The sequence below is a fragment of the Nomascus leucogenys genome, chromosome 2 (genome assembly GCF_006542625.1).
Source record: "Nomascus leucogenys isolate Asia chromosome 2, Asia_NLE_v1, whole genome shotgun sequence".
Lineage (NCBI taxonomy): Eukaryota > Metazoa > Chordata > Mammalia > Primates > Hylobatidae > Nomascus > Nomascus leucogenys.
The window spans coordinates 85,354,335-85,367,614 of NC_044382.1; the positions used below are offsets into that span (position 1 = coordinate 85,354,335).

The 13,280-nt window shown below is 42.3% G+C and overlaps 1 protein-coding gene across 2 annotated transcripts in view; it reads left to right on the forward strand.

Moving 5' to 3' along the window:
* IQGAP2 (IQ motif containing GTPase activating protein 2) overlaps window positions 1–13,280 on the forward strand; it is a 307,861-nt gene that overhangs the window by 144,820 nt on the left and 149,761 nt on the right. The window contains exon 1 of one of the 2 annotated variants that reach the window (XM_012505474.2): window positions 1,838–1,874. The exons of the other annotated variant lie outside the window; for it this stretch is intronic. The gene's annotated coding sequence lies outside the window, so the exon portion shown is untranslated. Of the gene's footprint in view, window positions 1–1,837; window positions 1,875–13,280 lie in introns of those variants that run through there. 2 annotated transcript variants of the gene reach the window in all.

Genomic DNA, 13,280 nt, shown 5'->3' on the forward strand with positions numbered 1-13,280 from the left:
AAGTATTTTTAATTTATGCAAATGGTATGGCTATCTCATTCTGTTCCTTAGTTTTTTTTTACTAGGCTTTGAAAGTTCCATCCATTTTACTAGATGTGAACCCACTTCATTGCTATCTGTCTTTGTAGGGCCAAACTGAGCTTTGGAAAATATTTGAAGCAATCTTCGTGACTTTTTACCCAGGTTTTTTCACATGTTGACACACATGACAAAAAGTGCATGTACTTTTGTGTTACTGTTTTACTGACTTTACTATATCAACTTTCCTCCATTTTGCTAATTTGTCATAAATATTAATGGCTGTATAATATTTCATTTATATAATGAGTTATTTACACTGTCTCCTGTCATCAGACATCTCAGTTTTTTATTTTTTAATATCATTGTGTTTACATGTATATCATTGGTCTTTGTTGATTTTCTTTTTCTTTAGCCAGAATCGATGCCCAATAGGGAACTATTGAGCCAGAGAAAAATTCTCCTACAGCCTGTGATGGAAGTGGCCACACTCTACCTCTTGCTTTATTTCCAGAAATGAACACAGATGTCTATATCCATTTAATACACCCCTTTTTGGCCAGGTGTGTTGGCTCACACCTGTAATCCCAGCACTTTGGGAGGCCGAGGTGGGCAGATCACTTGAGGTCAGGAGTTCAAAACCAGCCTGGCCAACATGGTGAAACCCCATCTCTACTAAAAATACAAAAATTGGCCAGGTGTGGTGGCGTGTGCCTGTAATCTCAGCTATTCGGGAGGCTGAGGCAAGAGAATCCTTGAACCTGGGAGGCAGAGGTTGCAGTGAGCCAAGATCATGCCACAGCGCTCCGGCCTGAGCGACAAGAGTGGGACTCCATTTCAAAAAAACAAAACAATACACCCCTTTTTATTTGTAGTGCATTATACTTAGAGCTGTTGCCATAGGAATTGATATATTAAGCGTCATGGTGGTCAGCAGACAAATAGGAAACTCCTGTTCTGTCGTCAGAATGAGTTGCAGGGAGTACCATCTGTTACCTGTATTGTACATCTTCCTGTTCCTCTGTCTCGCCTGGCACAAGAGCAGCATTGGTTTAATCATCAGCAGCCTTTCTGCTCTCTGTAGTCAGGATTGGCAGTAACTCGTTGGTGGGCAACCCTGCCTTGGTCTTGCCGCTTGCACTGGGAACCGTAACTATGGACACACATGTCAGGAAAGAATGGTGCTTGGGATGCTCCTCCTATCTGTGCCTCAAACGTTTTCACTCAAGGGATATTAAAAAGTGGCTTACTGCTTATAAAGATTGTGTGTCAGTGAAGAGGAAGAGGTGGGAGTGGAGAGTGGGAGGCATTTGCAAGAACATATGTTGGATTCTTTTTCTCTCTTCTTGGTGACAATGATTGATGGCATCTAGTGAGTCCCCGTTTGTCACTTCCTTGGTGCAGCTGGTAGTGGAGGTGGGGGAAATCAATAAGGGCTGGACAAAGGACGTAGCTAGAGGAAGAAAGCGTTGCAAATATGGTATTAAGATGACATTCCTCACAGTTGAATTTTTCACTGTGCTATTAGTTCACACTACCTGCTGCGAGCTATTCTCTTTTGATCCTTTAGGCTGTAGAGGAATCAGTCTGTGTAATTCTCCCTCATTCACCACCTCCAAGAAAGGGTTAACTTTGGACATAAGATACCTGTAGTTTAAGGGGAGGAAGAGAAGGAAGGAAATTCATACTGGATACAGCTTTTGCCAGTTATGTTTCTTCTATGTTGAAATATAGGCTGGCTTTATGGCATTCTCTTGGTGTTCTGGAATGTCCATTATTTAACAATTCCATATTGAATACTTGCTTGGGGCTTAGAAGAGGGAAGTCAAGTGTAGGAAGGAGTTGTGGCAATTTAAGTAAGTTTACAATTAAGCTTGTTGCTTTCATTTTCCTGCCTACGTTGGGGCAAAGACATGTTTAAAAGTGCAAGAACAGTGATTATTTTGTGGTTAGAGCATGTGCACAGTGTAGACAAACCCAGGAAGGAGAATCTGCTTCATCAAGTCTTAAGTTGTTATTTAGACCAAAATGTATGCGTAAGCCTCAGATGAGTGTTGATGTGCCAGGAAACTTCTGCTGAGTACTTTCGGTTCTTTCTTCTTTACCTCTGCACCCCAGCTCATGGTTATCTTGTAAAACTGAAGGTGCTTTACACTGCAAACAGACATGACAGCTCAGTCTCCCCTGTAGCAAGTTCTAGGGAAGGCAGGTTGACAGAGTCCCATTTTTGAGCTCAGTTCTCCAAGGCCCTTTGGTCAGCTTATTTTCCTGCAGGGTGTCACATCCCACAGTAGTCTCCACCTAGAAGACATTGGATCCCACATGTTCAGGTCAGTGCGGCCAGGCTGCTCTGTGGAGAACAGTGTGATAAATCCTTGGTAGCATTACGCTTTAAACTGGTGCCCACTTGCCTACCTCCTTTTAATTTCATTTTGTTAACAGTTGTTTCTTGAGGACCTGTTGCATGCTGGGTACTTTTTTCCTAGGTAATTTCACATTTAGCATCTGTTTTCATTCTCATGACTTCTCTGTGAGGTAGCAAGTATTGTACCCAGTTTTCTGATAGAGGAAATTGTGGCCCAGAGAGATTGTAATACGCCAAGGTAATAAAGATGAATACAGTTGCAGAACCAAGTTTGAAGCCAGATTTTTTGAGATCCAAGGTCCAGTGAACACAGCTGTACCCCCACAGACACTTCTGAAAGTGACCACAGCCTCTTCAGCCAGTCCTGAAGAGTATGTTCACCTTCATCTTATCTTAAAGCACAGGCACACCTGGCTTTGAAAAAGCATAGTTTATGAAGATCTGAATTGGCTCATTTTAGTTTTAGAAAAGGTTTCACCTAAGGCTTCTGCTTAAGAAGAGAGCATTCCTAGGAAGTGAGCTTAAGCCCTGTTCACCCTATTAATCTTAAATGATTTGTCAGAGCAGAGTGGCAGAGAGGTGTCCTGTAGAGGTGACAACCTGAATTTAAATCACAGCTCAACCGCTTACTAGCTGTGTAATCTTGAGCAAATTACTTAACTCTCTGAGCCTCTTCTTCCTTCTCTATTAAAGGGGAGTGATATCAATCTCATCAGGTTAGTGTGAGAATACATTCATATAAGTGCCAAGTACCTGCTAAGTGCTAGTCCATGTGCTAAGTAAATGTGAGCTGCAATTGTTTGCCATTGGCATTATCGGTAGAGTGGGAGTCTCATTATAGCAGAAACCTGGCTCTCCTGAACATATGTAAATATTTACATAGCCCCTACTAAATGCCATTTAAGACTGTATCTAGTATAAGGCAATAGGATGTGTTTAGCGGGAGGAGTGGATTTGTTCAGGGGGTGCAACAGACTGGGACGGGAAAAGAAGGCATGTTTGATAGTCAAAATGCTGGCATACTTCCTGTGCAAGGAAGTCTGTATGGCTAAACAAATAGTGCTGAAGTAAACAAATACTGCTGAAGGTCAGGTGTGAACAGTGAATTATATTGGCAGTCAGGCAGAGGCATGGTCTGGAATATGGTGGTGAGCAGTAAAAACTACAATAGCTACCATGAAAGGTACCTACTATATGCCAGGCACTGTTGTAGTGCTTTTCTCCTATTAACCCTTGGAAGCAGTTCTATTATTATCCCATTTTATTTATTTATTTATTTTTTTGAGACGGAGTCTCGCTCTGTCGCCCAGGCTGGAGTGCAGTGGCACAATCTCGGCTCACTGCAAGCTCCGCCTCCCGGGTTCACGCCATTCCCCTGCCTCAGCCTCTCCGAGTAGCTGGGACTACAGGCGGCCGCCACCACGCCCGGCTAATTTTTTGTATTTTTTAGTAGAGACGGCGTTTCACCGTGGTCTCGATCTCCTGACCTCGTGATCTGCCCGCCTCGGCCTCCCAAAGTGCTGGGATTACAAGCGTGAGCCACCGCGCCCGGCCTTATCCCATTTTATAGATTAGGAAACAGACTCAGATTAATTCAGTTACCCAAGGGGCATGTAACTGGTAAATGGCAGAGCTTTGGTTCAGTCTCAGGCATCGACCTCTGGAGTGTGTGTGGTGTGTGTGTGTGTGTGTGTGTGCTTTCAACCATTGTGTGAGATGCCTCTCAAGACAGGTAAGATCCTTGCTATTGTAGAATTTACAGTCTGAGTGAGCCAGTCAAACTAATAAGTAGTATATCTAGTCTGCCGGGTAGTAATAAATGCAGTGAAGAGAAAATTGGGTGAGGAATTTTAGAGGATGATGGGAGTTGATGTTTTAGCTAGTGTATTAGTTTATTCAGGCTGCCATAAACAAAATACCACAGATCGGGAGGCTTAAACAACAGAAATTTACTTTCTCACAGTTTTGGAGGCTGAAAATCCAAGAGCAAGGTGTCGACGTGTTTGGTTTCTTCTGAGGCCTCTGTCCTCAGCTTTGCAGATGGCCCTTTCACTATGTCCTTCTGTCTTCCCTCTATGAGCGTGCAGCCCTGGGAGCTCTCTGTGCCCTAATCACCTTTTCTTATAAGGACAGCAGCCACACGTAATCACCTCGTTTTAACTTAACCATCTCTTCAAAGGCCCTGTCTTCAAATACAGTCTCATTTTGAAGTATTAGGGGTTAGGACTTCAACATATAAATTTGGGGAGGGGAACACGGTTCTGCCCATAACACTCTGCCCTCTGCACCCCCAAAATTCATGTCCTCCTCACAGCAAAATACATTCACCTGCATTCAACAACTTAAGCCTTAACCCATGCTAGCATCAATTCTAAGTCCCAAATCTCGTCTAAATATCATCTACATCAAAGTGGGTGAGACTCAAGTATATGATTCATCTTGAGGCAAAAAAATTCTTCTCCAGCTGTGAACCTGTGAAACCAGACAAGTTATTTGCTTCCAAAATACAATGATGGGGACAAGCTTAGGATAGACATTTCCATTCCAAAAGGGAGAACTTGGAAGGAAGAAAAAAGGGTCATGGGTCCAAAGCAAGTCCAAAACCTAGCTGGGCAAATTATGTTCGATTTTAAGGCTGAGAATAATTCTTTCTACATGATGATCTGTCCTCCAGGCCCATTGGGCTGGCAGAATTTCTTCAAGGCCCCAGGTGGCAGCCTTGCTTTTGAGGCCTTGGACAATGACAGCCTCACCCTCTCACACTGAGACAGAGACAGCCTCACCCTTTGAAATGGAAGAGAGCCTTCCTCGCCCCCTGGGCCTGGACACTTTCGATGTGGGGTGAGAGTAGTAGCTTTAGGGACCATTCTTCCTTTTTCTTGAAGGATAATACATGCTCATACCCAGAGCCGGATAGATCTATTATCCCATCCTGTAGCATCTCAGAAGCCTAGTGCTGTTGTGTCCTGTCTCTGTCCCCTTTAGTCCAAGTCAGCAGTGTTTCTGCTGCTGGTAGAACCCCATCTCTATTACTGGCTTCTGTTGAGATGGCCGATTAGATCTGTGAGTCCCACTGTCACTCTTTAGGGAGTGATTGTCCGGTCACACTGTTGGTGCCCTCTCCAGAACACATTCTCATTTTTTTGCAATATGGATAAGCTGAGAATTTTCCAGATCTTTAAGTTCTGGTTTGTTTAGCCTAACAATTTTTTCTTTAATTTCTGTCACTTCCCTTGCACTTTGCTAGAAGCAGTAAGGAGAAAGGAAAGTGGCGAGGAAAGCACAACAGACTTTCAACACTTGGCTTAGAAATCTCAGCGGAATGTCCAAGGTTGTCACTTACAAGCTCTACCTTCCACAAAACACAAAAACTCAATTCAGCAATGTTCTTGGCCATTTTATAACAAGGATTGCCTTTTCTTCAGTGTCTAATAACATGTTCCTCATTTCTGTCTAAAATCTCACTAGAATCACCTTTCATGTCCATATTTTTAGCAACAGTCTCTCTTAGCATCTGAGCCAACGTTCTGTGGAACACAGTTTGGGGAAGCTTGCCAAACTCAACAGATTATACTATATTATCTCCCCCTGAAAGAGAAGAGTGAGACATAAGTCCTCTGAAGTCTGCTCCACTCCTACTAGATCTTGAAGTCATATGTTGATTCTTTTCATGGTATTGTGTGCCTATGTTTCAATTAGCATTCTTAAAGCAAAGCAAAAATTTTACTGAAGAAAATAATTAGCCTTTCATGTCACTTTCTTAGAGTGAACCAAATAAGTTTTGTATGAGAGAAGGATGGGGGCCCGTGGATGCCCACCTCAGTTTTGCAGGGTGGGTTCCTACAGCCACGTTCCCCTGGGCTAATAAGGCTAATGGAATCATGGTGGCAGTTTTGTACTGGCCTCCAGCTGATGAAAAGTTTTGCCATGAGAACTTAACTTAGTCCTTCTGATGCTTTTACTGCCTGTTAACACAGAAGGTGGAAAATGACCAACTATGCTATACATAAAAACAAAGGCCAGATATTCTTATATTCTTTTAGAATGTGTCTTATATGCTGATTTTTAAAATATTAAGGGAAAAATTGACTTGTGATACTTGAAAGTTCGTAGAACAGGGCACTGCATTAAAACAGGGCTTATGCAAATAAAACACATTTTTCTGTTCTTGGCCAGCAGTTCTACCATCAGGATACTTATTCCATACAGCACTGTACGATACAGGCCAAGATTTATAGTTGGTGATTTCCTGAATAACAACTGAGATAGCAAATGCCTCCACAAAACAACTTTCATATGTTCTGCAAGGCACAGAGTAGTACAATAGAAAGGATTGTTTGTTCCAGGATTTTTGTGGGGTGGTTTCTTTTTCTTTTTTTTTTTTTCTCCCACAAGACAGAATTTTTCTTCTTGCCCTAAAATTTGAAAGATTTCTCCTTTCTCTCCCCTTCTTCCACAAGTAGTTCCACCCTAAAAAGGAAGATGAGGTTCTCTAGCAACCCTTAAGATGCTCATAAGAAATAGTTTAAACTTTTGCTTTCGGACAAGACATTCACATATTGGGGTTGTGGGCCAATAAACTAGTAAATAGAAGGAATGGGGAAGAAGCAGTGAATGCAAGGACAATGTTGGTGGGGAAGGGGGAATATTCTGGTTTTCATTTCTGTGGATTTTTAGGCCAAATTTGAAGACAGGCTCTTGATGCCACATGAAGTATCTCTAACTTGATTTATGTGTGCACACTTTATGTACTATCTGTACATAAGTCATAGACATATAGATTGGACCAGAATTTAGAGTTCAGAAATGAATACTCACTTGTACAGTCAGTTAATTTTCAATAAAGGTGCCAAGACAGTTCAACAAAGGTAGTCTTTTCAACAGGTGGTACTGGGACAGCTGGGTAGCCACATGCAAAAGAATGAAGTTAGACTCTCACCTCACACCATATACAAAAAGTAGTTCGAAATGGATCAAAGACCTAAACTAAGAGATAAAAGAGAAGAAAACATAGGTATAAATATGTAACATATAAAACACCAAAAATATAAACAACAAAAGAAGAAATAGATAAATGAGACTTCATCAAAATAAAAACATTTTTGCTTCAAATAACACCATTAAGAAAGTGAAAAGACAGCCCACAGAATGGAGGAAACACTTTCAAATCATATATCAAATAAAAATCTTGCATACTGAATATGTAAGGAACTCTTATAACTCAAAAATAAAAAGACAAATAATTCCACTAAAACATGAGCTATAGATTTGAAAGACATTTCTCCAAAAGTATATAAATGGGCTATATGCATATAAAAAGAAGCTGACTATCATTAGCCATCAGGGAAATGAAAATCAAAACCATAATGAGATGCCACTTTGCATCTACTAGGATGGCTGTAATCAAAAAGACAGAAGAATATTGGCAAGGATGTTAAGAAATTGAAATCCTCATACACTGCCGGTGGGAATGGGAAATGGTACAGCTGTTTTGGCAAACAGTTTGGAAGTCCTAAAAAGATTACACATAGAGTTACCATATGACCCAGCAATTCTACTCTTGGGTATATACCCAAGGGAAATGAGAACATACGTCAGTGCAAAAACGAATTCACAAGTGTTTACAGCAGTATCATTCACAATAGTCAAAAAGTTGGGGGGGAAATAGCATGTGCAAAAACTGATAAATAAATAAATAAATAACTGTGATATATCCATACAATGAAACATTATTCAAGAAAAAGATATGAAGTCCAGATACATCTTACAACATAGATGAACCTTGAAAACATGCTAAGTGAAAGGTCACAAAAGGCCACATATTGTATGAGTCTATTTATATTTACATGAAACGTTCAGAATAGGCAAATCTAAAGACAGTAGATTAGTGTGTTAGGGGCTTGGGGGTAAATGGAGAATGACTGTTTATGGATATAAGGTTTCCTTTTCGGTGTAAGGAAGATGTTCTAAAATTGATAATGATGATGGTCTTTCAACTCTGTGACTATACTAAAAACCATTGCATTCTACGTGTTGAGTGTATGATGGGTGGATTATATCTCAATAAAGATGTTAAGCCACACACAGTCCTATTACATAATTACACAGTCATATTGAATTCCATTATAATTTCAGATTTATGGACTAACACTGAATACTCAGAGTATTAAGCGACCTGTTCAACTGCATATAGCTGGTGATCACAGAGCCAGACTTCCTGAACATCAAGCCAACTGTCTCTCCATTGTGATTGTTATAGGGAGTTTGACCCCAACATACCATACAAGTCACACTCAAAATTTGTATTGGTGTGGCCAGGTACCACTCACTTGTTCATGTGACAGATCAGCAAGCCCCTGAAACCAAGGTTGGCAATAGCAGTTTAATTCCTGCTCCTGTAAGGTTCAGTAGCGTAGGGTGGGGGTGAGGAGACACAAGAGCTTCAGCTGCTTTTCTTTTTTTTAACCAACAAGAATGACCTTGAAAACAAGGGGTTCTTCAACACACAATTATTCAGGGACCCTGTCTGATGGAAGTTCTTCTACCTTCTCCAGCTAGCAGATGGGGAAGAGACAGAGGAGGTTTATCCATGGGAGGTTTTCCTGAGCCACACTTAGGGGTGGTGCACCCCTAACACTCATTTCCCCACACCTGTGGTTACAACCACAGTCACTTGGCCCCTTACAGATGCTGTGGGGCTACGAATGCAGACTCTGGTATTGAAGCAGCTATGTTGTCTGGGGTATATACCCTGGGATTTGTTGTCACCTGCCAGGAAAATTTAGGACACATACACAAGGAGTTTAGGAGCAGAAGGTTAATAGGTAGAAGAGAAGAGAGAGAAACAGCTTCCTCTGTAAAGGAGGGGGTCTCCCAGCAGAAAGGACCTGCTGGTGGTGAATACCCCGAGTTTTATAGTAGGGTTTCAAGAGGCAGTGTCTGATTTACCTAGAGCTCATAGATTGGTTCAATCAGGTATGACATTTACATAGTGCGGGGAAGGCTGGTTGCCCCACCCTAATCTTCTTATGCAAATGGGCTTTCCAGTTGATGGGGCCATCTTGTCTGCTCCTTTACAGTACAGGTGGCTGGCAGGGAAGGGAAGATGGAGCCACCATCTTGAACATGTCTAGTCCTTAGTTCCTGCTGGCATTCACCTGTGCAAGCTCCCAGCTTGCTGGCTGCTCTTTGTTAGAAAATGATTTGGGGCTGCTTTCATTAAAAAGAAAAATCTTACCAAGGACTCCCATACCCTTGCTATCTGCCTGTGTGATTTCTTCTTAACTCCTATATCCCTATCTGGGCTTGAAGTTTTCTCCTTATACTTGAAAAATCAATCCAAAGGCCAGTCAGCCCGCATGATGACTGGGCACAAGTTTAGAAGTTGCATATCATGGCTCCTGCTTCATTGTGAGGGATTTTAATACCTTTAGAGCAATGTTAAGTGCCCAGTCTGACTGGTCATTCTGTCAGCAGAGTCTGTCACCTGTCCTAGAAGAATAGTCTTGTTTGTTGCTCCTATGCGGGCTGATGATTGATAGGAGTTTCCGAGTTGTACCTTATTGGAAGGATCTTTGAGACCTCTAGGCCTGCGGGCCTTCCTGAGAAGGTGACTGCATTTGAATAGGCTCTAAGTTTCCTATATCCTGCCTCTGCCCTGCTACAACACTACAAGGGGAAACCTGGACCATTTACCGTGCCTGTTGCAAGGTAGGTGACAAAGAGGAAGGAAGTTCTGAGAGAACAAACGAAGCCCCAGGAATCTACTCAACCCTGACAGTGAATGTACTCTCCTCTGACCTTATACTGAAACAGTGACAACATCTATGTCTCCAAGCCGTGGAACTCTACCGCTACTCTGGAAGTAGCCCTGCAGGGTTTTGTTATCACTTTTGTTTTACACTAGGCTAGGGGATTCAGTTTGGTGAGTTGTGAGAAATTAAAAGTTGGAATTAGAGGAGCAAAGGCTGGCCCCTGTCAATTTAATGAGCTGGGTGGCCTTAGCCTTTTCTGAGCTTTGGAAAACCTCAGATATCAAGTCAGAAAATCAACAGAATCTGAGAAAAACACCGGAAAATCATCAGCAAATGGTGATCCTGATAGCACCTCTTCCTTATGGGGTGATCATGAGACGATTCCATGATAATCCCCATAAAGTATCAAGTCCAGATTTTGGCACAAGATCATGCTCAATAAGCACTAGTTGTCATTGATAACAATAGCATCTTCTTTTGACTTTCAAGGCAGAGAAAAAGAGGTATCTCCATTGATGCCTAATGTTAAAAAAAAGTAACATTTTGTAAATCTGGCAATATCTTAAAATATTTTATGATGTAACTGTGATGCTTGGAAAACTTTCCTTTTAGCAGTCAGAATCTTTCATAACCATATGTTAAGTACTTGCTTTGTGTAAACAGGTTGCCAGGCACAAAGGGATTATAAAGAGAAAGAAGAAATGGCCTTTGCCTTTGAGCAGTTCATAATGTCATAAGAATTAGCCATGGCTATATTTTAAGTAGGTTGTAGCTAACCTAAGTTTTTGCTCTCAGTGTTTTATTTATTTATTTATTTTTATTTTTTTTGAGACAGAGTCTCACTCTGTCGCCCAGGCTGGAGAGCAGTGGTGCGATCTCGGCTTACTGCAACCTCTGCCTCTCAGATTCAAGCGATTCTCCTGCCTCAGCCTCCTGAGTAGCTGGGACTGCAGGCACCCATTACAATGCCTGGCTAATTTTTGTCTTTAGTAGAGATGGAGTTTCACCATGTTGGCCGGGGTGGTCTTGAACTCCTGACCTCAAGTGATCCACCTGCCTCAGCCTCCCAAAGTGTTGGGATTACAGGCATGAGCCACCATGCCCGGCCTGGTATCAGTGTTTTAAACCAACTGCACATATATCCTAATACAGACAAAAATGTGATTAGCTCTTTTTAAAAACAAGCCCAACTCTAAAATATCATACTTCGGGGAGCTTTTATTTTTGCATCCTGCCCCTTGCTCCCAATTGTCAACTTATCTCCCCCTACTCCTGCTACCAATTGTCAGTTTACCCCCAGCCCCTACCCCTCACACATATACCCCAATTTCCAGGTTGTTATAAAGCATTCATATATTTTTGTGTAAAAAACGATTTCTTGCATTTTTCCAAGATAATTATTTGAAAATGTAATTATTTGAAAACAGATTGTGTTTTACTGTGAAATCACCTAATACCCTAATTAGTTTATTTAGCTTAGAAACTTGGTCTAGAGCAGTGGCTCTTGGCCACATTTTTTTTTTAAGGCGGCATTACTATTGATTTCTTCTTTTCAAAATTTAGCAAGTCCATGGTATTCTTACTTCAGTTTATTTGACGCAAGGCTCACATGATATGCGAATGATATGCATGATATGTGAAAAGGAAGTTCATCATCATCGCATCTTACCTGTTCCTTGTTCTTCCAGTTTCACAACCCCTTAGAATGTTAGAGCTGGCAAGGACTTTATCACCAAATTCTTATCACCAACACCCCTCCTTTAGCAGAGTAGAGAAACTGAAGCTCAGAGAGGTGAGGGGACTTGCTTGCAGTCACACCACCACTATGTGGCTGACTCCTGGTGCAGAACCCTCCCTTCAACCCAGTGCCTCTCCTTGGCTGGTAATCTCTCTGTCTGTTTTTATCTTTTTTTTTCTTCTTGAGATGGAGTCTCGCTCTGTCGCCCAGGCTGGAGTGCAGTGGCACAATCTCTGCTCACTGCAAGCTCCACCTCCTGGGTTCACACCATTCTTCTGCCTCAGCCTCCTGAGTAGCTGGGACTACAGGCGCCCGCCACCACGCCTGACTAATTTTTTTGTATTTTTGTTAGAGACAGGGTTTCACCGTGTTAGCCAGGATGATCTCCATCTCCTGACCTCGTGATCCACCCGCCTCAGCCTCCCAAAGTGACGGGATTACAGGCGTGAGCCACCACGCCCGGCCCTCTGTTTTTCAACTCCCTTTTCTGAGCTGTCACCAAGTCCTCTTACTGTTTCCTGGAACTGTCTTTTGGTTGTCTTCCTTCCCGTTTCTTCCTGGCTGATCTCGTCCCTCAACATCTCACAATGGGAAAGGCCTGACAGAGGACTCGGTCTCTGAGGCATCCATTATACCATATTAATTTTCTCTAATTACCACTGTCAGCATGTTACTCCTCTTCTGTGAGGCTGCTAGGAGCTCCCTGCTTCTTGTGGCTACAAATGTCAACACCTGTCCTCGCATGCTAGACCTTCCAGAGCCTAGCTTCACGGGGAAGTCCCAGCTTCATTGCCCTTTCTCCCTGTGAGCCCCAAAGGCCCGCTGTCTTCCCTGGGTTTTCTTCGTGAGTCAGCCATGTTTCTTTTATGCCTTTAGTTTCTGTTCTCCCCAGCTTCCAGTTCTCTCCCTGCCTTTTCCAACTACAGCAGGTCCTCCAATAATGTCGTTTCATTCTGTGTCATTTCCTCATAATGTTGATGAAGAAAAAGAAGGGGCCACTGTGGAGTTTGTGTGGTCTCCCCAGGTCTGCGTGGGTTTTCTCTGGGGACTCGTTTTCTTCCACATCCCAAAGACGTGCATGTTAGGTTAACTGATGTAGCTACATTGTCCCCACTGAGTGAGTGTGGTGGAGGTGTGAGTGTGTCCTCCAATGGGAATGCATCTTGTCCAGGGTTGGTGCCCACCCCCTAACCCCTGAGCTGCTGGGATAGGCTCCGGCCACCCAAGACCCTGACCTGGAATAAAAGGGTAAAAAATTATCTTATGTTGTTTGTTTTTCCAGTCCCTTCATTATACTAAAAGTTTGTGTTAATCTTTCTTAATTGTGTGTATAGCTCACATTTATTTCAGTGTTTAACATAGAAGTGTTTCGGTCTTTATTTAGAAGTTTGGTGATGTTTTTGTG